This window comes from Loxodonta africana, chromosome 21 (assembly GCF_030014295.1).
Source record: "Loxodonta africana isolate mLoxAfr1 chromosome 21, mLoxAfr1.hap2, whole genome shotgun sequence".
Classification (NCBI taxonomy): Eukaryota; Metazoa; Chordata; class Mammalia; order Proboscidea; family Elephantidae; genus Loxodonta; species Loxodonta africana.
In genome coordinates, this window is record NC_087362.1 from 76,381,724 (window position 1) to 76,404,675 (window position 22,952).

The 22,952-nt window shown below is 46.3% G+C and overlaps 1 protein-coding gene across 2 annotated transcripts in view; it reads right to left on the reverse strand.

Annotated features, from left to right (window-relative positions):
- The window catches only part of SIAH1 (siah E3 ubiquitin protein ligase 1), a 49,339-nt gene extending 43,887 nt beyond the window's left edge, over nucleotides 1–5,452 (reverse strand). Inside the window, exon 1 of one of the 2 annotated variants that reach the window (XM_023555681.2) lies at nucleotides 5,341–5,452. The gene's annotated coding sequence lies outside the window, so the exon portion shown is untranslated. Of the gene's footprint in view, nucleotides 1–4,526; nucleotides 4,658–5,340 lie in introns of those variants that run through there. The other variant, XM_064274139.1, reaches the window with a different exon arrangement.
- Nucleotides 5,453–22,952: the final 17,500 nt, after the last annotated feature.

A 22,952-nucleotide genomic window follows, 5' to 3' on the forward strand; every position in this document is an offset into this window, starting at 1 on the left:
AACAAATTATGGTATATACACACAACGGAATACTATGCAATGATAAAGAACAAGAATGAATCTGCAAAGCATCTCACAACATGGGATGAATCTGGAAGGCATTGTCTGTGTGACATTAGTCACAAGGACAAATATCGTATGAGACCACAATTATAAGAACTCAAGAAAAAGTTTAAACACAGAAGAAAACATTCTTTGATGGTTACAAAGGTAGGGAGGGAGGGAGAGGAGAATTCACTAACTACACAGTAGACAAGAATTATCTTAGGTGAAGGGAAGGACAACACACAATACAGGACAAGTCAGCACAACTAGACTAAACCAAAAGCTAAGAAGTTTCCTGAATACAACCAAACATTTCGAGGAACAGAGTAGCAGGGGCAGGAGTCTGGGGACCATGGTTTCGGAGGACATCTAGGTCAACTGGCACAACAAAATTTATTAAGAAAATGTTTTGCATCCCACTTTGTTAAGCAGCATCTGGGGCCTTAAAAGTTTGCAAGCGACCATCTAAGAGGCATCAATTGGTCCCAACCCACCTAGAGCAAAGGAGAATGAAGAACACCAAAGGCACAAGGAAAATACTAGCCTAAGAGACAAAAGGGCCACATAAACCAGAGACTCCATCAGCCTGAGACCAAAAGAACTAGATGGTGCCTGGCTACCACCAATGACCACCCTTACAGGGAACACAACAGAGACTCCATGACAGAGCTGGATAAAAGTGTGGTGCAGAACTCAAATTCACATAAAAAGGCCAGACTTAGTGGTCTGACTCAGACTAGAGGAACCCCCGAAGATATGGCCCCGGACTTTGTTAACTCAGAACTAAAATCATTCCTAAAGCCAATTCTTCAGATAAACATTAGATTGGACTATAAAACATAAAATAATACTCATGAAGAGTATGGTTCTTAGTTCAAGCAGATACAGGACACCAAATGGGCAGCTTCTGTCCAAAGAGGATGAGAAGGTAGAAAGGGATAAGAGCTGGCTGGATGGACACAGGAAATGCGAGGTGGAAAGGGGGAGTGTGCTGTCACATTATAGGGATAGCAAGTAGGGTTACATAACAATACGTGTGTAAATTTTTGTATGAAAAATTAACTTAAGCTGTAAACGTTCACCTAAAGCTCAATAGAAAAAAATAATACAGTACATTCACGATATTGCTATTTTACAGAATACCATTAAGGGTACTTTTTGTAAGGAAGAAAAAAAATCACTCCTGGTTTTTGTTTGTTTGGGTGAGGGGGGCCCTGAAGTTTTCATATACTAGGTTTTGTTTAAAGTGAGATTATCTGTATCAAAAAAAATCTAAAATTTGAATGTTACGAACTATATACAAAAATTCCATAATTAATACAAGAAAAAATTCTGTAATAGATCTCATTATGCAAAGAGAAAAACCTCCAACCCTAGGAATGAGTAAAATTAAAGAAAAAAATCAACTACCCAATTGCTTTAAAATACAGTTTACCTGGTCACTTACCACTATGCAAAGTCACTAAACTAGCTTTGTTACCCTGACTGTGAAAGACCTGTTTTCAAAACACTACGCTTAAAACTCACTGCTGAATATAAAGTCCTATTTTTCACCTTATGTCAATGTTACCATAGCTAGATATTTCCTTTATAACTCAAATTAATTTTAGTCTAATTATAACATTCTAATTACAGATATTAAAGAATATTGCTCTCCAGCAATTTTGTAAGAATTTTCCCAAAGCTCAGAGGAAACAGACTAGCTAAATTGAATTAAGTTTGCATCTTAATTTGCATTTTGTGGAATACTTATCCTAGGAAGTTAAGTTTCGTATCTATTAATTATGCCATACTTCAGTTTAAAATGAGGAGCCTTGGTGGCATGGTGGTTACGCATTCAGCTGCTAACTAAAATGTTAATGGTTCAAACGCACCAGTCTCTCCTCGGGAAAGATGTAACAGTTGGCTTCCCTCAAGATTTAGCCTTGGAAACCCTATGGGGCAGTTCCACCCTGTCCTATAAAGTCACTGAGTCAAAATCCACTCAACATCAACTGGTTTGGTCGGTTTAAAATATGACTAAGATGTTACTAAATTATGCTAGAAAGATACTAAAAGGGGCCATTTAAACAAATTCTATAACATATCTAAAGAAAAGAAGAAAAGGCAAAAATTTCTGGGTAGGATTGCAACCAGCCATCCCAAACTAGGAAATCTATGCCTTTATTTACTTTCCGATTTCTATAATCCACCCATAACAAAGTTTTCCCAACAGTTCACCAAATCCTTTCCACCACAATTTAAGGCAGCATCTCCCTGATAAAATTACCATCGCATTTGTCACCACACTATAGTCTGCTCTTTAGTAACTTCCAAAAGAGATGCTGGACACCACAGACACCTAACACTCATTTAAACGGTTTACTGTCCCACTTTTTCAAGTTCGTGAACTCAGAAGTTCTTGAAAACAGGGCTTCAAACCGGTTGTTCTGGTTCAAACCCCTGCTGACATTTGCATTTCTAACAAGTTCCCCGTAGGTTATACATAAAAATCACCTGGGGATCTTGTTAAAATGTAGATTCTGATTCAGTATATCTGGGGTGGAAATACAAACTCTCAGCAGGAAACTTGTTAGAAAAGCAAATGCTGAGCAGCGGTTCAAATCTGAAGGAACCGGTTTGAAGCCCTGCTCGAAAGTGAACTGATCCATAAACGTAAAACTACTAAAAGGGAACCTGATTTTAATCTAATTTGGTTTTTTAAACTCCAAACCACATAAGATCTTCCCATTCAAATCCCATACAATAGAAACTGCCAAACACAGGTAACGCTGAACGTCCGGTGAAACAGGATGTGATGTGATTTGGACGTTGTGTGAACACCGTATTAAACACAGGAGAGGCACGCAGGACAGTCGCCTTTCCCGCTCCGCCACCGCAGCAATCCTGCCTCTCAGCATCGGCCTCGGGCGTCACGGAGTTTCTGCGTGGTCCCCGCCTGGGGCCGGCGCAGTGGGACAGGCAGCCCCAAACGGGCGCTGGGACCCCCTGCCACCCCAGGGCTGGTGTGGACCGACGAAGGCCAGGAGAGCTCGTGAGAGACAGATGGGATCTCCCCACTCCAATAAGTCCCTTCTCCCACCAAGATAACCTTATGGGGCCACAGAGGCACAGGCGGATGTGGCCCGAACAGGGGTTAAGCATATCTGTACCATCATCTCAGATCGCCTGTCAACTGATGGTCCAACCTCCCTCACTTTATAACAATTAACATTACCACTAAAAGAAAAAAACCCAAGTGCTAACAATTTGGAGTCCCACATAACCATCATGCCGAGGTCAATCCAGTAGCCACTAAGAGCAACAACAGCTGTAAGGACAGCACTGACTGAGCACCTACTATGTGCGGGCCCCCGCCCCGAGGCCTTCACCTGTGTCCTCTCACCGATTCTCTCAACAACCTGGGAGGCAGGTACTGTCATCTGAAGATTCAGCACAGAGAGGTTAAGCATCTCGCCCAAGGTCACAAATCGGTGGGACAGGAGTGGGACTTCACAACCCACGCCCTCAACATTCAACTGCTGGAGAGCCGACAATCTACCCCTGACAGCCGCCTATCAACAGCTGGTAAATGTTCAACTCTTAGGAACGGGCAGACGGGTCACTGTCCTGTACCCATGTCCGTGGCTTCAGGACTCTGATTTTCCGGACGCACAAACTGGACTTCGCTCAATGTCAGGGCAAAGGAATTCTGAATCTTTCCAGGAACGGGCCGAGAGCAGAAATAAAACACCTCGGCATCGCCGTGGCCCAGCTTACCCACATTCCTAAGTTAGGACCCAAACTGCTCGGCAAAGGCCGCCTGGAAGCACCAGGGTTTGTCAGAGAAGGCCAGCGCCGCACTAGCAGCCCTTCACCCGCTCCTCTCCGGCGACATAAACAAGGGAGGAGGCTGCATTCTTCTCGCTGCACAATGAAGCCTCAGGCCGGAGACAGAAAGAACGCACCCCAATCGGGGACGGCGCTCGGGGTGCGGGGGCGGAGGGGCGCCCAAGGGCGCCGGGTCGCTCCGCTGCCCCCGGGCCCGGCCGGTGCGGGGAGGCCCGAGGGGAGGGCCGGCGCTGCCCGCACCCAGCTGACCTCCGCCATGTTGGCCGCACACCCCGGGACCCCTGACAACAAAGGCGGCACGAGGGCGCGGGAGCCACGGCGCCTCCCCCGGCCGGCCCGACCCCGGCGCGAGGACGCCCTTCCCCGTCAGGCCCGACCCCGCGGGCCGACCCCGCCGCTGGCCCACCGGGCAGGGACGCCGGGGGCGGGGGCGAGCCGGCTCGCGGCGGCGGGCAGGGGAGGGGCGGGGGGCGGCGCGGGGCCGGCGGCGGGGCTCGGGCCGGACAAAGGCGTCGCCGCGCCGGGGTCCCTCGTCCCCGCCCGGGCGGCGCGACCCGGCCCGGCCGCCCTCGCCGCCATTAGCGGGCCCGGGGCCCTCCTCCGGGGCCCCTCGGCACCCGGCTCCTCCCTCCAGGCTGGGCCCCACTTACCTGTGGGCGGAGAGCGCGTCTCGGACCCCAGTCCCCGCTCAAACGCGCTCCGTCGCCGCCGCCAATCCCCGCCACCGCGGGCAGCGCCACCGGCTCTTCCCCGTGCCGAGACCGACGGGACACCCTGGGCCGCCGCCGCTCGAGAGTGCGCCCCGCAACGGCCGCCCGGTCTCCCCCCTGGCCGCCGCCGCTGCCGCCGCTGCGCGCGTCCTCGGGCCCGCCGCGCGCTCCCTCGGGCCCGCCGCGCGCTCCCGCTAAATACCACACGCTGCGGCGGCCGCCATGAGGAGGCGCGGCACCGCGCCCGGGCAGCTCCGGGGGGCGGGGCCTCGGCGGGCGCGCAGGCGCAGGGTCGCTCGCGCAGGCGCAGAGGCGCTCGCGTGCCCGCCGGCGGGCGGTAGGGCGGCTCGGGTGGCGGTTGGCCTCGGCCCCCAGGGTTACCGTTGCCGCGACTTAACACCTCAGGCCGACCGACGCCGGTACGCCACGCTCTTCCCCTCAACCGCCTCCGCGTGGGGAGAAACGAGCGCGCGCCTGCCCCGCGCGACCTCTCCCTCCGCGCCCCACTTGGACTTTGTCCAGGGGCCCGCGCGACCACCCTTCCGCGGCCCCACCTGGAATGCGAGCCCACACTCGCCGCCGCCCGTTGCGAGGCCGCCGGGGGCTGTTTACACCCCCGGGTTGTTTGCTGGTTTCGCGCAGCGCCCCCATGGCCCTTCCCAACCCTTCATTCCCGGAGAAAATAACTCGCCGGCAGGACCGCCGTCGGAGACCCCCACCCCTGAAAGAGAAGAGGCCCGAGCCGCTGCCTTACGCTTGAGTCGCTCTTCAGAAAAAGCGAGACGAGTTCCAGAGGCGGCTTCTAGCTGAAGTGGGTACTGGGAGGCACGCGAGTCCTCGGTCTCTCGCTCGCCAGACGCTAAATGGGACTTTGCCTTCCTGTCCTATAAATAATAAGTGGAAAACGTCATTGACAGTTCTTTGATGGGTGCAATGTATAGATCTTAAACCAATCCCGGTGTCTGAGACATCTACAGACTGATAGGATTTCCATGTAGGATTCTCTATAAATACGGCATTCTGCTTGAAAACAAGAAGGTACTTTTTATATGGGATTTTAGAAAACACCCAGGGAATAGCCTTCCCCTCACCTCCAACCTCCCCACCAGCAGCAGATCTCTCCGTGGGAGTCTTTATGCAAGCACACCACTGAGAACACAGAAGTTTTTGCTCACAAGCTGAAGGCAACGAAAGTTACTTTCAGTACTAAATGCAAGTTGCTAACTTCAGCTTCCCTCAGCAAAATTGTGGACTGTGCCTGTGTTGAAACTTCAACTTCTGTTCTCAACGTAATACTTGGCTTATCGTGGCTGTTGTCTTCCTTTGGGACTATTAGCACATCCAAACATATTTTTTGAGGCTGGAAAAGTAAAAAAAACAACATGTTCTCAGCCGCAAGCATCATATACTACTAATAGTGCTGGTCCCCAAAGCCCAGAAGTCAGCTGAAGAGCTTGAGTTATACAGATCCACACAGTTCTTGGTGGTGTTAGCATTCATTAAACAACAAGTGTTTGCAGAGGCAATTTAATTGTTATTCTGTCATACACTGCTGTGTGAGAGCCCAGTACTCGAAAATAAGTAAGACTTGGTCATGGAGCTTACCAAGTGAGGAAGACATCATTCACTTATTCATTCATTCATTCAACAAAAAGCGTACACCGGGCTGGTTCTGGAAACACCAGCCCGGTGGCCCTGCCCTCATGAAATTCATAATCTAGTGGAGGACACAAACATTGATCAGTCTCACAAATAAATGCGTCATTGCAACTATGGGAAATATTGCAAAGAAAAAAAAAGGCAAATGGTGTTAAGAAGGAGTATAATAAATAAGCTGCCCGGAGGAGTCCATTCTCACTCATAGAGACTGTAGGACAGAGTAGAACTGCCCCCATAGGGTTTCCAAGGCTACCCAAGGAGCAGCTTAATAGGTCAGGTGCCTGAGTAAAGAACCCAAGGATCAGAAGGAGTTAACCAGGTTGGGGGAGTGGGAAATGGCCGACCTGAATAAGAGGAAAAGCGAGAAAAGCGTTTCAGAGGAAAACCTTGGGTGGTCAGAAGGCTGCTTAATTCCAGGAAGTGAAAAAATCCCCACTGGTTTTTTTTTTTTTTTTTTTTTGGGGGGGGAGGTGGGGAGCACAAGGCACAGGAATATGGTGTAGACAATGATATAAGGAAATCGGTGGGGTTCTAGTGTCCCGGGCTTTGTGGGCCAAGTTACAACACCTCTCAGGCTGATGAACCGCTGCAGGGAGGCAGTGGAAGAGACAGATGGATTCAGGGTGGAATCAACTGGATTTAGGGAGGGTAGGGTGCAAACAGGAGCGAAGACCTGAGACTTCCTAAGGACATCATTAATAATGGAAATAGTATTACCTGCTGTTTTTAGACATCTACTCTGTCCAGGCACTATGCTTAGTACTTCAGTACTTTAATACCTCATTTCTCACAAAAAATTCCATGAAGTCTTTACCGCTATTTTCCCCATTTGACCTATGAGGCAGCTAACACACAAAGGGGGCATGTAACTTGCCTCGTGTCACACAGCTGCTAAGAGGCAGAGCTGGGATTCAAACCCAGGCACAGCTTCATTGCTCCGCTTTGTCTGAGGTCTATTCTGAGATTTATAGCTTGGCAAATGGTGAGGTATAGGGAACATGGGAAGCCCTGATGGTGCATTGGTTAAGAGCCCAGCTGCTAACCAAAAGGTTGGCAGTTTGAATCCACCAACCGCTCCTTGGAAACCCTGTGGGGCAGTTCTGCTCTGTCCTATAGGGTAGCTATGGGTCAGAATCGACTCTATGGCAACGGGTTTGGTTTTTTTGGTTTTAGGGAACATGGGAGGAGGGAAGGCAAATTCTTGTTTTGGAGGCATTAAGTGTGAAATGCCTGCAGGATGTACAGAAAGCAGCTGGAAATAGGGGTGCCAGAACTCGGGAAGGAGGTCACTGGGACTGTGTGTTCCACGCTGTCAGGCTCTCCAGAGTCACATGGAAAATTGGTGACTGCTGAACTAATATAAATTAATGAACTAGGAAAAACCAAGAGCAGTCATTTTGAGGTTTGTTAACGCAGAGCCCTGAATTACTAACTATGGCCCTTCTTGCCATAGTCTTTGTAACTCCCACCAAATGACTGGGTGAAGACCATGCAAATAAAGTGTATGGAACCTGAGCAAGAGGATTGATCCATTTTGCCTTCCCGCTAAGCTTCAAGGAGCAGTCAGTCAGTCTCAGAGCACAGGATCTCACCAGGACAAAGAAAGAAGAGCCAGGAGTGGAGGGTGTCCTTTGGATACAGGATTTCTGCACTGAGAAGCTCCTGGAACCAGGAGACTGAGAGAGAGAGTTGCAACACCAAAGACAGTGAGAAGTGAAGACAGAGCAACGATTGTAGGAGAGATCAGCAGGAGACACTGGCAGGAGGAGACAGCATAGTGGGCTTCCCGGCCCACGGAGTGAGACAGCTGAGTGCCTTCAGGCAGAAGATTTGCTGGCAGAGTGGGGTGCCTCGGGGCACTTGGTGGAGCAGAGTTTGCCAACCCAGGGAGCTAAAGCTGAACGCCTTCGGGCTGAGGCTTACTGGCGGAGTAGGGTGGTGTTGTCATTCCCAGCATAGTAGACTATATGATTGTCTGATTCAAAATAGCCAATACCAGTCCATTTCAGCTCACTAATGCCTAGGATATTGATGTTTATGCATTCCATTTCATTTATGACGATTTCCAATTTTCCTAGATTCATACTTCGTACATTCCAGGTTCTGATTATTAATGCATGTTTGCAGCTGTTTCTTCTCATTTTGAGTCACGCCACATCAGCAAATGAAGGTCCCAAAACCTTTACTCCATCCACGTCATTAAGGTTGACTCTACTTTGAGGAGGTGGCTCTTCCCCAGTCATCTCTTGAGTGCCTTCCAACCTGGGGGGCTCATGTTCCAGCAGACAATATTCTGCTGCTATTCACAAGGTTTTCACTGGCTAATACTTTTCCGAAGTAGGCTGCCGGGTCCTTCTTCCTAGTCTGTCTTAGTCTGAAATCTTAGCTGAAACCTGTCCTCGAATGTCGAGCAAGTAAAGCAAAAGGAAGAATTGATGAAGTAAAAGAACTGAACAGAAGATTTCAAAGGGCATCTCGAGAAGACAAAGTGAAGTATTATAATGACATGTGCAAAGACCTGGAGATGGAAAAACAAAAGGGAAGAACATGCTTGGCGTTTCTCAAGCTGAAAGAACTGAAGAAAAAATTCAAGCCTTGAGTTGCAATAGTGAAGGATTCTATGGGGAAAATATTAAACGATGCAGGAAGCATCAAAAGAAGATGGAAGGAATACACAGAGTCATTATATCAAAAAGAATTAGTCGATGTTCAACCATTTCAAGTGGCGGCATATGATCAGCAACCAGTGGTACTGCAGGAAGAAGTCCAAGCTGTTCTGAAGGCATTGGCGAAAAACAAAGCTCCAGGAATTGATGGAATATCAATTGAAATGTTTCAACAAACAGATGCAGCGCTGGAGGTGCTCACTCATCTATGCCAAGAAATATGGAAGACAGCTTCCTGGCCAACTGACTAGAAGAGATCCATATTTATGCCTATTCCCAAAAAGGTGGTCCAACCGAATGTGGAAATTACAGAACAATATCATTAATAATCACACGCAAGCAAAATTTTGCTGAAGATCATTCAAAAGCAGCTGCAGCAGTATATCGACAGGGAACTGCAGGAAATTCAGGTTGGTTTCAGAAGAGGATGTGGAACCAGGGATACCATTGCTGATATCTGATGGATCCTGGCTAAACGCAGAGAATACCAGAAGGATGTTTACCTGTGTTTTATTGACTATGCGAAGGCATTCGACTGTGTGGATCATAACAAATTATGGATAACATTGCGAAGAATGGGAATTCCAGAACACTTAATTGTGCTCATGAGGAACCTTTACATAGATCAAGAGGCAGTTGTTTGGAGAGAACAAGAGGATACTGATTGCTTTAAAGTCAGGAAAGGTGTGCGTCAGGGCTGTATTCTTTCACCATACCTATTCAATCTGTATGCTGAGCAAATAATCCGAGAAGCTGGACTGTATGAAGAAGAACGGGGCATCAGGATTGGAGGAAGACTCATTAACAACCTGCGTTATGTAGATGACACAACCTTGCTTGCTGAAAGTGAAGAGGACTTGAAGCACTTCCTACTGAAGATCAAAGACCGTAGCCTTCAGTATGGATTGCACCTCAACATAAAGGAAACAAAAATCCTCACAACAGGACCAATGAGCAACACCATGATAAACGGAGAAAAGATTGAAGTTGTCAAGGATTTCATTTTACTTGGATCCACAATCAACAGCCATGGAAGCAGCGGTCAAGAAATTAAAAAACACACTGCATTGGGTAAATCTGCTGCAAAACCAAAAACCAAACCCAGTGCCGTCGAGTCGATTCCGACTCATAGTGACCCTCTACGACAGAGTAGAACTGACCCATAGAGTTTCCAAGGAGCGCCTGGCGGATGACCCTTTGGTTAGCAGCTGTAGCACTGAACCACTAGGCCACCAGGGTTTCCAATCTGCTGCAAAGGACCTCTTTAAAGTGCTGAAGAGCAAAGATGTCTCCTTGAACGCTAAGGTGCACCTGACCCAAGCCATGGTAGCCATGGTATTTTCAATCTCGTCATATGCATGTGAAAGCTGAACAATGAATAAGGAAGACTGAAGAAGAATTGACGTCTTTGAATTGTGGTGTTGGCAAAGAATACTGAATATACCATGGACTGCCAAAAGAACGAACAAATCTGTCTTAGAAGCAGTACAACCAGAATGCTCCTTAGAAGGAAGGATGGCGAGACTGTGTCTTACATACTTTGGACATGTTGTCAGGAGAGATCAGTCCCTGGAGAAGGACATAATGCTTGGCAGAGTACAGGGTCAGCGGAAAAGAGGAAGACCCTCAAAGAGGTGGATTGACTCAATGGCTGCAACAACGAGCTCAAGCATAACAACCATTGTGAGGATGGCTCAAGATCGGGCAGTGTTTCATTCTGTTGTGCATAGTATCGCTATGAGTCGGAACCGACTGGACGGCACCTAACAACAACAACAACACAGTATGCATGGTTTTGCTCACCCCATCCTGTACTGGGTATGCATGTTTAAATGCCCAGCATACGATAAAGTTCACCTATGCAAAATTTTACAATATTCTTAATTGGAAAGTGTTTCTAGTTACATTATTTAAACTATAATTCTTCTCTCACAGTTTTGGGGGGGGAAGCTGTGACTCCCATGTACACGGGAAGGTCAGCAGAGTTCAGCTTAGCTCCAGTTTGGAGGTAAATTTTTCATTTTTACAGGCAATGACAGGGCACAGCCATGTGGCTTGAACTGGATTGTAAATTACATGAGTGTCAAGTCATGGACCTGAGAAGCTGCAGGGGCTGAGCCTGCAGGGGTGCCCTGTCAATGCTGACCGCCCCCCAGAACCCCTTGGCCTCTCTGCAAACATTAACTAAAGATAACTTGCTAATGGGCAATTAAATTCCGGAACACTCTGCTTTGCCAAAAATCAGACTTTGCTCCCCTCCCACCCCCATCCCATCTCCTAACCCAACAGCATTCTGTTGGCCTGAGCATGACAGCGTCTCTGGCCCACTGCTAAGAGCCGGGGAGTTACCTTGCAAGCTGGTGGATTCTTTTAAACGGTAGGGGTGCCCAGGACAGAGCGTTCCCTGCAGACGGCGCACACTGGTCTCACGATGTCGGGGCTCTGACGTCAGCCCCCCAGAAGCAACCTCTTTCTTTCTGCCTCTGGAATTCTCGCACTGGCTTTTCTTGGCTTGGTTTGTGCCTGCTCTCCTTGACAAGAATCAAAATTACTTCTCCTTCCTTCCCCCACCCACCCCCCCCCGCCCCCTGCCCTGCTTCCTTTTTATACAAAACTGTTCTCATTGGGTTGATCTCATCTCAGCAAATCTTAGCTAGGTTTAGAAGGGACTCAGTCTGATTTAGTTAATTCATACCAAAGTATATAAGTGGTTGACATGTATGGATGGGAATATCACTACCACCAATTTTAAACATTGGGAGGAAAACAGGCCCCCGTAGGGTAACTAAATGGCCCTTTCCGAATAGGGAAACAACTCTGCTTTCAGGATGGTCCAGCTATAGAAAATTGTTTTGTAACCTGTAAAGCCAATCCAAATAATGCTCTAATTAATTGATGGGATTTCAGGAGGAGGGACAAATATTTTCAGGTCACACCCTGAAATCCCATCAAATGGCAATTCTATCTATTCCAACAGAATATAAAGTGCTAGTCCTGTAGCACTGGAAGCCTGGTGGTGCAGTGGTTAAAGCGCTCAGCTGCTAACCAAAAGGTCGTGGGTTCGAACACACTAGCCCCTCCGTGGGAGAAAGATGTGGGAGTCTGCTTCCATAAAGATCACAGCCCTGGAAATCCTATGAGGCAGTTCTACGCTGTCCTGGAAGAGTCACTATGAGTTGGAATCGACTCAACGGCAACTGGCTTGGTCTTTGTTGTCTTTTTCTTAGATAATATTTCTATTTTTGGGGTCTTATATAATGGTAATGGGTTTTATATAAATTTATATTAACTTGCTATATATATAGGTCAAATACCAACTCACTGGCATCTTTTCAGAAACAAATATTCTTTCCATGATGCCTGATGAGATTTTATTAAGGCATGAAGTAGGAGCAAGAGAAATAAATAGTGTTTTGACTTACTGCATTGGTCTATGATTTTTAAAAATTGAACCATGTTTCTAAAATTAGATATCTCTTATAATTGTGTTTTTCAAATGGGGATTCTCTAAAAATACACATTTCTCCTCTCACTCACATTCTCTTATATGACTATTTTTACACTGTTCCATAAATTAAGGACACACAGGCATATCCACCTAGCCAGATCTTTGGGTACACTAAGGTACGTAATTTAAGAAACATGAATTATATATATATATATTCTAAACTCCATATGGAAACACTGGTGGCGTAGTGGTTAAGAGCTATGGCTGCTAACCAAAACGTCAGCAGTTTGAATCCATCAGGTGCTCCCTGGAAACCCCATGAGGCAGTTTTACTGTCCTATAGGGTCGCTATGAGTTCGAATCAACTCAGTGGCAACAGATTTTTAAACTCCACATTGTCCTTCCAATACAATGTTATATTTTTGTCAGCTGCTGACAAGTTGGCACCTGAATCACGGTGACCTCAGGTACAATAGAATGAAACACTGCCCAATCCTCCGCCATCCCCTAGACCAGTGGGGGATCTGACCATTGTGATCCATAGGGTTTTCTCTGGCTGATTTTTGGAAATAGATTGCCAGGCCTTTCTTCCTAGTCTGCATTAGTCTGGAAGCTTCCCTGAAATGTGTTCGGCATCGTAGCAACGGGCAAACTTCCACTGACAGATTGGTGGTGGCTGTGTATGAGGTGCGTTGGCCAGAAAAACCTGGGTCTCCTGCTTGGAAGGCGAGAACTGTACCCCTGAACCACCACTGCCCTCACAGGATGCTGTAGTAATTTTCTAAATCCTCTGGAATGATCAAAGCCTTAACCTCATTTAGCATGGCCCTTCCCTTCTCCCAGTCATCACTGCCCTTTTCCCAAAACATGAAGTCTGCCTTTGTTAAATCCTTGTCTCTAATTGGCCACTTTCTGTGTGGGTCTCTACAATCCCTCAATTTTGGGGAGGCCCATTTTTCAAATTTCTTGTCCACAAGCCCCTGCTAGTTCAGTGACTTGCTTAACAAACACGTTTGTGCCATTCAAGGAATATTGGCTGTCGTCTGTATAAAAAACAAAAAAACCCACTGTCGTCGAGTCGATTCCGACTCATAGCGACCCTATAGGACAGAGTAGAATTGGCCCATAGTTTCCAAGGAGCACCCGGCAGATTTGAACTGCCGACCCTTTAGTTAGCAGCCGTAGCACTTAACCAGTATGCCTCCAGGGTTTCCTGTCTTCTGTATAGTCAAAGGAAATTGCCCTTTGCTTAGATAACTCTGTCAACGTTGGCAAAACCAGTTCAAACTGTGCAGATGATTTCCAAGTATCTTAATGTCAATAGAATTGTTTTACAACAGACCAGCTAACAAGACCAAACCCATTTTCTCACGCCTGGGTCATGGAGGGGCTGTGCTTGTTTCCAGGCAACCATAGGTGTCTCTTGCTCAGGAAACTACTGCTATCTATCTTTATGTAAGACCACGAATGCCTATTTATCATTTACTTTAGGTGGATAGCTGCGGAGACGCAGTAACACTCCCGTCCAAGTTTAGCTCTGCAGCCAGCCAAAACCAGAGTGTTTCTTGGCCTGAAACTGGAAGGTGCTCCTCCCTCTCAAATAGATTCCTATCAGCTTTGCAAAGGAAAGCAGGTCCTCAACTTGTCAGAGGGGCCTTGAGCACAGAAGAAACAATGTTTTCTTTGTCAGTCACACCTGTTCCCAGTCATTTGATGTCTGGGGTTGGTGAATGTATAAAAAAGCATCCAAAACAAATTCTGCAAAACATGATGGAAAGAAGTTGGAAATACAACACGAGTGTCCAAGAATGCCGCTGGAACTAGCTGCAGGAAGTCTTTCAAAGTTCCTAACACATTTGTCCATAACTGTAGTTTTCCTTGAAAAAAATCACATTTCTTCAGGCAAAAGGTTATGTGATAGATGTTAGACACCTAATGTTGGAAGAAGCCGGAAAATCACTTAGGTTTTTAGATACCTGGTGGTCTGCGGGGGTGATACTAACAACAATTACTTTCCAAATGTCAGCCTTGAGTCGAGGGAAGGCAGTTAGTATCTGTCCAGTGTGTTAGATACAGTCCCTGCCCCCTCAACACACACATGCTTATTCCATGAATCTAAATCTTTGTCGCTGTCAGAATTTGGCTTTAAAAAAAATTAAGCTGTTGTTGAGCTCCTCTTACATGGTAAAGAATCCGCTCAGCTCCTTGAAGGCAGGGACATATTTCGCATTTAACGCGGGGTCCCCACTGAGGTCTAACACACAGAGAGCCCACAAAATTGCTGTTGACTAAATGAAGACATCTTAGACAAGGACTGTGTCCTTAAAAGCTCTGGCTGCGCAGCCCACGGAATCTGTTTATAATTTCTCTTTTACATGTTTTTCTTCATTGTTTGCAGATATTTGCCTTTCTTTCCAAAATATCCTGGAGGATGAGCATTTGTTGAGTATTCTTGAGCTCGTAACTCATAACTTGAGCTATTGAACGTGTAACACCTCCTTAAGTTTATGGCTGAATTAATTTTAACCTAACAGCAGATGTCTATATTGAGATGCTTATCCCCATTTTACAGATAAGGACAGGAACTCAGAGACCCGACCTAACTTTTCCACAGGCACACGCTATTAAGTGCATGGCGTGAATTAACACCCAGGTCTGCCTGGCTTCAGGAAACCAAAACCAAACCACTTGATGTTGAGCTGCTTCTGAATCAGGGCAACTCCGTGTGTTACAAAGTAGGACGGCTCCATAGGGTTTTCTTGGCTACAATTTATGGAAGCAGACAGCCAGGCCTTTCTTCCACAGTGTCACTGGGTGGGTCCAAATCACCGACCTTTAGGTTCATAGCCTAGAGCAAACCGTTTGCACCAGCCAGGGACCTATAACCTGGCCCCAAAGCCTCTGCTATTTCTTCTATGCCTGGGTTTTTCAACTCAGGTTTACCAGATTACATGGATTTACACATAAATTTGCCAAGGCCCTGGAGTCCTTTATTAGCATTTTTTTATCTAAGGTTTTTATTGTACCAATTTTAGAAGAATTAATAAAAGTATATTTTGTGTAATCTAGACAACTACTTCACAATTCTCTGCATTGATAAATGAAAACTGTTCAAAAAGGTTTAACATTTAGGGAATAGTGATGACCACTGAAAACACTAAAGCTGCAATGGTGGAGGGGGTTTTTCCTGGCAACAAGGACTAGGAGAGAGTTACCTAGGCAGAGATGGGGGTGGAAGACAGGGAAACTCATTTTTATTTGAATTATTTTTAACCACAGACATTGTGCTTCTTTTATAATTAAACATAAAAAGGACCATAAAAAGACCTTTAAGGACAGAGATAAAGCCTATATGGTCTTTGAGTAAGAATGCAGACTTGGAAGCGATACTGCCTGGGTCTGAGTACTAAATTAACCTTTTTGCCTCAGTTTCCTCATCTATAAAATTAGTCCTCCTACTAGTGTGATCAAAACCAAAACCAAATCCGTTGCCATCGAGTTGATTCCAACTCCTAGTGACCCTATAAGACAGAGTAGAACTGCCTCATATGGTTTCCAAGGAGCAGCTGGTGAATTTTTACTGCCAATGTTTTAGTTAGCAGCCGTAGCTCTTAACTGCTGTGCCACCAGGGCTCTGGCCCCAGGGTGATTGTGAAGATTAAATGAGTTAATACACACAGAACTCATTTAGAACAGGGCCTGGCTGGAGGAGACAGAAAGAGCCCGAAGGAGGATGGAGATTGAAGCTACGGTGTACAGATAATGCCCCATCCTGCAAAGACGTCCACATCCTAATCCCCAGAATCTGTGAATAAGCTACCTGACACGGCAAAAGGGCCTTTGCAGAGGTGATTAAATCACGGCTCTTGAGACTGGAGGATATCCTGATTACCCAGGTAAGTCCCAAGGGTCCTGGTCAGGAAAAGAGGGAGGCAGGAGAGTCATAGTTGGAGAAGAAGGTAGGATGACAAAACAGAGCTCAGAGAGTCGGAGAGAGATTCAAAGATGCCACACTACTGGTTTTCAGGGTGCAGGAAGGGGCCACAAGCCAAAAATAGGTGGCCTCTAGAAGTTGGAAAAGGCAAAAAAACCTGATTGTCCCCCTGGAATGTCCAGAAGGAACCAGTTCTGCTGGTTGGCTTTAGCCCCGTGAGACTGGTTGTTGGCTCCTGACTTCTGTAACTGTAAAGTAATGAATTTGTGTTGCTTTAGGCCACTAGTTTGAGGTACTGGTAGTCCCCTACTTAGGATGTATTGGAGTTACAACGAACCACACTTAGGACCATCGTTTTTGTTTTTTGTGACTCTTATTGTTAGTAATTTTACAGTGAAAGGATTAGCTGAAGTTTTTTCTAAACTTCAGTTGCGTGAAAACATGAACCCAAAAGCTGATCACTTTGCTAAAGTCAATAGGAAGATTTGGGAAGCAGTGAGATGTTATTTACTGCAAAATACATAAAGTAAAAAACAAAAGGACCATACAGACGACTCTCACTAATTTTCTGACCACCCCCATTCCCAGGGATAATCTGGAACTTTCCACAAGTGGAGTTACTGCTGCGACGGACAAAATGACAACTTGGTCCAACTCTCTTTCATTGTCAGGGTAAATTTTTTTGATTTGTTTGGTTTTTATGTATGTATTGAAAGGGACTCTGGTGGCGCAGTGGTTAAGTGCTATGGTCAGCACTTTGAATCCACCAGCTGCTCCTTGGAAACTCTATGGGGCAATTCGACTTAGTCCTATAGGGTCACTATGAGTCAGAATCGAGTTGACAACAATGGGTTTGGTTTGGTTTTGGTTATGTATTAAAATGTACCTGTAAGTTTACATGTAGTTTCCAACCCCCAAAGACAAATAAAGACTGGATTTATAAAGATTCTGATAACAAAACTAAAAAAATAAATAAGGTATTCGACTTACGTCAGAACTGACTTATTACAGGTAAGTCGGGCAGGACTACCTGCAGTTTGTTACAGCAGCGATAGGAAAGTGATACAGAGACAGGCACAAAGGACGTGGCTAAGCCCTCAGTCACTGTGCACGAAAGACACGTGAGGGTCCCTAAGGATGGCATTCTCTCATATATCACAGAACATCTGGAAATGGCAAAAATGTCCCTGGGTAAATCTGCTGACAAAGTGGAGGCAGAAAGATGTCTCCACTGGTATGGGCAGGAGGGGCCAGTAAAGTTCATAGAACTCCATATTTATAGGAATGTGATCACATAGCCTTTTATTCCTTTGATCCTACTGAAAGAAAGCAAATGCCTGTCTGCTCGTATCTTACAGTTAAGCAATTGGCTCTTAGTAACTATCTCTTTGGTAATCAATAAGAAACAGGTTCTTCCCATTTCATTTCTTAATCAAGAGAAACATTGATTAACCCAACAGACTTTCCACCATGTGCATATGTATATCCATGGGCAAATTTCTTTTCTTTGTTGTTCATTCTTTCTTTAAAAAAAAAAAAAGCTCTCAAAGATACCCTGAAAATAGTGCTCAGGCTTACAACGTTACGGCTTTTTATGAGCCCAGAATTCTATTTTTTCCCTATTAGGCAGAACAATAATTCTTAACAGCTTAAAATTTCAAAGCTCTTCACAGGCATTTAATTAATCCTTTCCACTGTCAGAGAGAAGGAAACTGATATTCATAGTATCTCATCCTGACATCCTTTAACTTGGCAAGACTTCCGTTGGCTTTGAAAAACAGTGTCTGTACCACTAGGGTTATTTGGGCCACCGTTGCTTCATTGGTCCTCCTTAGCTAATAAAACCTGGTAATCGGAGCGCTTTACATTGCCATCTCATCGGGGCTTAGAGATGGGGTAGGGGGAGCTGCTTTGAGCCCAGAAGAGAAACGGCAGTGATTCCCTCAGAGAAATGACAAAGCCTGTCTGTACGGAACTGCGAGATGGGGCTTGTGATTAAGGCCTATTGCAAATTGCGTCAGAGCCTGATTCACTCCGGAGAACTGGGGCACGATGCGTATCAGGAGGCCCTGCTCACAAGCTGGCTGTCCTGAGGCCCACAGAGAACCAGCCGCTCAATTTCGCTGTGTTCTTTGCTTAGCCTCTCAGATGCGTGGGAAGCTCTAGAAAGCCCTACTTTTCTCTTTATTCAGACCTGCCTCCTGCAGAAGGTGTAACTAAGATAGACCAGCCAGGCAACCAGGAAGACCAAACCTGTTTCTTCTCCAGCCAAGCCTCACAGGTGTGGCCTTTCCCCTCCACAGCCTCCCACCACCCTCATCCAGATCCACTCCATTTACTACAGTTTATACTAGCCTCTTCCTACTCCATTATGTCCTTCACACAGTGGCCAGATAGTGTCAAATCCTATTTTCAACTCAAAGAAACAAAATTCAAGAAATGCCTTCTGAGTACCTGCTGTGTACAGGCACTGCAGGATTGTGGGGAGAATGAGGTCCCTGGCTGGCGCAAATGGTTTGTGCTGACTACTAACGTAAAGAGTGGTGCTGCAGAAGAAAGGCCTGGTGATCTGCTTATATAAAGATTACAGCCAAGAAAACCTTATGAGACAGATGGGGTCTCCATGAGTTAGAATCAACTCTACAGCAATTTTTCTTTTTTTTTTTTTCACCTTAAGAAGCTTAGTTTTAACTAAGACGACTAGCCAAATTATTATAACACAAGTATAATCACAGACGTGCCAATAAGCTATTACTGAGGGAAAAATACCATCTGTCAGGAGTAGGGAGGAATCATCAGAGTTTGTCCTTAACAGAGATGGCATTTCGTGGCCCTAAAAGGTGTGATTTTAATGAGGATGATGGAGGGGGGTGGGTATTCCAGGCCGAAGGACTGCAGAAGATGGAGCGAGACAGCTAGGTTGAACCAGATGGTAGAGGCTTAAGGAAAATAAACATTGATTGCTGTGTGGCCCAAACTGAGGTTATTCTTGTACCACTGTAAGAATATTTTCCAGACCCACAAATCATCTGTACTCAGACTATTCTTAAATCAATTCACTGTTTTATGTTCGAATTAAACAACACCCTACATCAGGGGTCGGCAAATGATGGCCCCACGGCTAAAGCCAGCCCGCCAGCTGCTAGAGGTCTATGTGCTTCTGTAGGGAAAATGCACTCATCGAGAAGGAGACGTGAGATAAAGACTCAAAACCCCAAGAGAACAGGAGGTGGTGGTAAAAAGAGCAACGAGGGGGTTTAGCCTTTGCAAGTGTGGTCAGGGTAGCAGTTTAAAAATATGTTCACAAACCCTTTAACGCTCCTCCCTTCAAGAAGTGCAGCTAAATTCCCCTCCCCTTGAGCATGAATGGAGGCCCTGGGTGGTGCAAACGGATAAGAGCTAGGCTTCTAATTGAAAGGTTGGCGGTTCAAAGATGCCCAGAGGTGTTTTGGAAGAAAGTCTTGGTAATCTGCTTCCAAATGATCACAGCCATTGAAAACCCTATGGAGTGCGGTTGTGTTTGGCAACACATGAGGTTGCCACAAGTCCAAATCAACTTGACGGCAACTTGTTTGGTTTTTTGGTTTTTGAGTGTGGGTCTGCCTTAGTGATGTGTGTCACTTCTGAGACAGGCTATAAAAAGGCATCGTGACTTCTCTTTCTCTCTCGGATAACTCGCTCTAGGGGATCCAGCCAGCTTGTCTTGAGAACACTCAAGCTGCCCTATGGAGAAGTCCCCGTGGTGAGCAACAAAGACCTGTTACCAACAGCCAGTGAGGAGCAGAGGCCTCCTGCCAACAGCCGTGTGAGTGAGCTGTCTTGGAAATGATTTTCCAGCCCCAGTCAAGCCCTCAGATAACTGCAGCCCAAACCACCCAGCTGAGCCACTTCTGAATTCCTGACCCACAGAAGCTGTACGATAATAAATGTTTGCTATTTTAAGCTGCTAAGATTTGGGGAAATTTCATATACCTCAATAGATAACTAATACAGTCAGCAATAGAAGCCTCCTGGCCAGGAACCAATAGGGTTTCTCCCTTTACTAGAAGATCCTAGAAATGTAAAACCTAAATTGACCTTACTGTTGTTAGCTTTTGCTGAGTAGGCCCCTGACTCATGGGGGCCCAGTGCACAATGGAACAAAACACTGCTTGGTCCTGTGCCATTCCTTTGATTTGTTGGGAATCAAACCATTGTGATCCATAGGAGTTTCATTGGTTGATTTTTCAGAAGTAAATTGCCAGGCTTTTCTTCCTAGTGCATCTTAGTCTGGAAGCTCTGCTTAAATCTGTTCAGCACCATAGCAACACACAAGCCCCCACTGACAGATGGGTGGCGACACATGAGCCATGTTGGCCAGGAATCAAACCTGGGTCTCCCACGTGAAAGGCAAGAACTTTGCCACTGAACCAGCACTGCCTCTCCAAAGGGACTTTACCAAAAACCAAACAAAACCTGTCACTGTCAAGCTTATTCCAACTCACAGTGACCCTATAGGACAGAGGAGAGCTGCCCCATAGGGTTTCCAAGGAGTGGCTGGTTGATTCCAACTGCTGACCTTTTGATTAGCAGCCAAGCTCTTAACCACTGTGCCACTAGGGCTTCAAAGGGACCTTAGGAACTTCTCTTCTGCTTCTTCAGAGTGGGGAGGAGGTGATCCAAAATCACAGCTAACTGATGGCAGAGCTCACAAAAGACCTCATGTCCAAAGTCCTCATTCAAAGTGCAGCGTCTCTGCCCGGCTGCCAGGCCCTCCTCTGCTGTGCATCTGTCTGTCCGCTCACCCCACAAACATCCATCCAGCTCTGCCTCTGCACTGGCAGGACAGCACTCAGCAAGACAGACCTGTTCTCTGGAGTTTACGCTGTGATGGGAAAGGCAGCCATTATACAAGTAAGCACATAAATATGATCATTTCTGACAGCAGTACAGGTTTTGGAGAAAATGAAACAAGATGGTAGAAGAGACTGGCAGGACAGTGGCGGGGGGGGGTGGGGCGTACCACTGTCCGTACACAGTGAGCCAGACCAAGAGTACACACAGAGGCTCTGGACATCATGTTTAAAGAGTTAAAAGGTATGAATGAACCTAACAAACTATTAAGGAAAATATGCTCCAGTCACCTACCTTGACCTGGAAAACCAGGTTTAAATTTAAATTTGCAAATGTTCACACTGGAACATGGCACATAGAGAGAGCCAGCCCAGTCTTTAGCCTCATCCTGACTTTCTCTTCCCGCCCTTCTCCACCCTGCTCCGTCCCGCACATCAAGGGGCCTCACGTGCACCCATGTGGACACTGAAGCCCGGTGTCTCAGCTCGGGTCTTACTTCTCTCCCAAGCAGGTGGCCCTTGGCCTACAGATATGTTCACCTGAGGCTCTGTATTCCCTCTGAGGGCAGACTGGGAGGAACTGGAATAGACCCCAAATGTAGAGCTGTTGAACAGGAATTCTAGGATCCTGGGTAGCTGAAGGGTAGTCTAGAAGGAGGTTCTAGGTGGGCACCTCACCTTGGTCCTGTAGACCCCTCATCTGCTAGGGGCATGGCCAGAGGAGGGCCAGAGCTGCTCTAAGCGTGGTATATTAGTTTCCTACTCCTGCCCAAACAAATTACCACAAATGTAGTGGCTTCATACAACACAAATTTATCATTGTATAGGTCAGAAGTCTGGTACAGGTCTCAACAGACAAAAATCAAGGCAATTGCAGGGTTGCGTTCCTTTCTGTAGTTTCTAAGGGAGGACCTGTCTCTTGCCCATTCCAGGTTGTTGATGGATTCAGTTCCTTGCAGATGTAGGACTGGGATCCCTGTTTCCTTGCTGGCTCTCAGGAGAGGGCTATTCCCAGCTTCCAAAGACCATGCATGTTCCTTGGCTTGCGGCCCCCTCCTTCATCTTCAAAGCCACCTCAAATCTCTCCCCTTTCTTCTGTCTCATCTAACCCACACTTCTCCTCTACCTTCTTCTATTTTAAGGACTCATGTGATCACAATAGGTCAACCCAGATAATCCAGGATCATGTTCCCATCTCAGGGTCAGCTGATTAGCAACTTGATTCCATCTGCAACCTCTATTCCCTTTTTCCATGTAGCATAACAAGCCCACAGGTTCCAGGGTTCACGACACAGACGTCTTTGGGGGGTCATTCTTCTATCTACCACATGTGGTAATTCTGAGGACCAGCTTCTCTGAGAAGGTGGTAAAGTTGAGATCTGAACATTATAAAAGGAGCCAGTCATGAGAAAACCTAGAGCTGTGCTGTCCATTGTGGTGGCCATTCAACCATATGTGGCTATTTAAATTAATTAAAACAAAATAAAAAAATTTATCCCTCAGTTACACTAGCCACATTTCTAGTGTACAACACCCACATGTGGCTAGTGGCCATAGTATTAGCACAGGTTAACCGAACATTTCCATCATCCCAGAAAGCTCTCTTGCATGAACTGATCTAGAGGAAATGAATTCCAGGCAGAGGGAGCGGCACACCCAAACATCCTGGGGAGGGAACAGCCCCATCGGGGTCCAGAAGGATGTAACGCACATCAGGAACAAGGGCCTGACATTTCTGTGTTCCTGACCCAACAGAGACTCATAGACGAATCATAGACTGTTCAAACTGTAAAATGCCTCTGAATACCTTGGGCCATTCGCCCTAAA